The following is a 3342-nucleotide window of genomic DNA, read 5'->3' as shown; positions in this document are numbered from 1 at the left end:
TATCCTAAATCGATTTGGGTCTTATTGGAATTTGAAGAAATCAAGCTTATCTTTGGTGTTACTACATAAAGGAGAACATGGCAAGAACAAAAGGCGGAATCAAGGCACCCCCAAAGAAGAACCTTTCTAAAAGACAACAAGCTCTACAAGCTCTTCAAGCATCTAAGACATTGGTCGTTCAAAATGCAAGGATGGAAATTCAAGAGTCTATTCCTCCTATGGAAGCTACTAATTCTACTCCGGTTGTTGAACAACTAGATGATTATCCGGAGGTAATTTTCACTTCCGACTCTCATAGGAATAAATTTGTTTCCCTTGCTAAGAAATCTATTTTACCCACCAAATTCATATGCCAAGAGACCTTGTCAAAATTGGGTGTCTTAAAACAAACCAAGACCTTTTTCGTGTCCATGGGATTGAGTACTTTGTTTAATATGCAAGAGTTGACTTACTCATCCCTCACCTTAGAATTCTTAAGCTCTTTGAAAGTTACAAAGGTGGAGACCCGAACAAATATTGAATTCTGGCTCGAGAATATTGATAGAAAATTGTCTTTTCGCGAGTTTGCTAAAATTTTTTGCCTTAGCAATGACCCGACTTACACGAAGAAACCTACCAAGTATGATCTCGCTCCCTTATAGAAGGCTATTACCGGGAGAGAGTTTACATCTTACCATGATTGTCGTGCTCTTTTTGTCCATCATCCGGGCATAAGAGTATGGCACAAGGTTGTTGGGCATACTTTGTGATACGTGCCTAATATATAGTCTTTTTAGCCTATTTCAGCACGTATTTCAGTGCATTTTTATACTGTTTTTATAGTATTTTGCCCCGAATTGGCTACTTTGGTTCATTTTCTATTTTGTAGAAATGAACGCGAAAGTAGTGGAATCGTACCCCTTTTTGTCCTTTTTGCATGCATTTAAAGGAGACGGGATTGTTCCAGAGTGAGATACTGCATTTGGAAGCGTCGTGGCACGCATTGCGAGGCATTTAGGCGAGGACTTGAGCTGAAATGAAGTCAAAGTACTCGATCGAGCTGTTTTACCACTCGATCGAGTGGTTTCTACGTCCCAGAGTGGTCGATCGAGCACTTTGTACTCGATCCTTAACTTGCAGAAAGACCATCTACTCGATCGAGTAACTTTCTGGTCGATCGAGTAGTTTTGGCTGAGGATTTGGTCGATCGAGTGGTTTTAATCCACTCGATCGAGTGGTTTTGATGGTTATGGGCTTTAATCAGCCCGCGTGAATGTTATTTCGCTAAACTTATTTACTTTGCTATTTAAGCACGCTTTACTAGGTCATTAGGACCATCTAGCTTTTATATTATTCAGTTTACACAAAACTTTGACTGCGTACTTCATTCTTCTTTACTATAACCTTGTTTGGGATTATTATTGCTCGGATTCGATGGTTCTCTACGCCGGATTCGCATTGATTGTAATTCCTTCTCTTCCTTTAATAATAATTAACCTTTTGTTTGCTTGAATTCTTTGTTTGTCTCATTATTTCTTCTGCCCTAATTTCTCTTTTATGCAATTTATTGTTTATTTCATAATGGTTATTGCTGGGAATTTAATTGTTGTTAGTTTAATTAGCGATATGAGTAGCTAAACCCCTTTCATGTTGGGATTAGGGGATCTGCGGTAGAAATGTGATGATGTAGTAAATGAATTAGGTGAATTAGTTGTGAGACCCTGTCACCATAGCAATTTAATTGTATTTATTCGACTTAGTTGAGTGCACGCTTCTATGTCACCCTTTAATCTGGCTAAAATTAATCCTAGATCGAAAGATTGGACTAAATAGGCCTGCTATGAAAAGTAGACTACCCTAATGAGAATGAAAGTTAAGTTAGTGGTAATTTAGGATAGAAAGTGGACTGAAAGGACCTTTCAGCATCCGTCTCGCGTATAATTCGTCTGAATCATTTACAGCTGAGTTACTGGACTACCGTAGTGAACCGAATTCCCGACATGTCCCTTCTCTCTTGATAGTTTAAACTTATTTCCTTGCTTTTACTGCCCTTTACTTTATTTATCTTCTTTTAAATCTCGTAGTTTAGCAACCAATTCAAACAACCCCCACTTTTTACCTTAAGATTAGAATTAGGCAACTGATAATTGCACCGCCTCCCTGTGGATTCGATACTCGACTGCCTCTACTACATTTTAGTTGAGACCGTTAGGTTTTATCTTTGACAGGGTACACGATAGCCGTGTCAAATTTTGGCGCCGTTGTCGGGGAGGCAATTGTTTAAATTATTAGTTGTTTTATTTTTAGTCTTTCTTTTAGTTTAAAGGGAATCCGTTCCTTAAAATATTCTTATATTCTATTTGTAGTTTCTTCTTATGCGCAGGTCACAGGGTGGTGAACTACTACCGATTAATCCTGAGATTGAGAAGACTTTGCGTGAGTTGAGGCGATCATCTAGGGTATTGCCGACAGAGGAAGAGCCGAGTACTGTCTAGTTACTACGAGAACGCTCTGTTTGAGGAAGATCCACCTTCATCTCCTATTTCTAATTCATCAGCTGAGACCGTCACTTCTCCGGACTTTTTAGAAATGGCCGAAGAAGCAACTATTGCCAGTCACTCTGAACCGACAGCTGCGAATCTCTATATGGGATTTATATTACCTGGGGAGGCAAGAAAATTCGAGCCGAAGCCGTCCTATATCAATTTGGTTGAGAGAAACCAATTCGGAGGAGCTGCAAATGAAGATGCAGCCAAGCATATGGAGACTTTTATTGATTATTGTTGTTCCATACCCCCACCAGCTGGCGTGACCCCGGATCAGATAAAAGAAACCATGTTTATTTTCTCACTCCGCGATGCTGCAAGGGAGTGGTATAGGGATCTGGACCGAGATGTTCATGGGATAACTGACTTGAATTTGCTAGCTCTGGCGTTTTACAAGAAGTACTTCTCTGCCTCGAAGACTAATGCTATTAGAGCTCAGATCACGAGCTTTAAACAGGGCCCCGATGAGAACTTTCATGAGGCATGGGTCCGTTTCAAGAAGTTGGTGCGAACCATTCCGCACCATGGTTTCGAAAAAGTGGAGTATATGCAATCGTTCTACAACTGTTTGTCGTATGACGATCGAGGGCTATCTTGGATCTGCACTAGTGGCCGATTTGCCGAGAATATGGGAGAGACTAAGGGGTGGAAGATCATTGATGACTTAGCCACCCATAAAGCCGAGTATGGGAATTCGAGGGAATCAAAGGAGGAGTCTTGAATCTCCTTGAGTCGCATTAGAGGCTCTCACGGCGAGATTCGACAAGTATGAGTTGGGAGGAGCCTCGAAAGGAGGAATCTACCATGTGAATGCTGT

This window comes from Silene latifolia, chromosome 7 (assembly GCF_048544455.1).
Source record: "Silene latifolia isolate original U9 population chromosome 7, ASM4854445v1, whole genome shotgun sequence".
NCBI lineage: Eukaryota > Viridiplantae > Streptophyta > Magnoliopsida > Caryophyllales > Caryophyllaceae > Silene > Silene latifolia.
The sequence above is the reverse complement of the archived record's forward strand: the minus strand, read 5'-3'. Positions refer to the sequence as shown.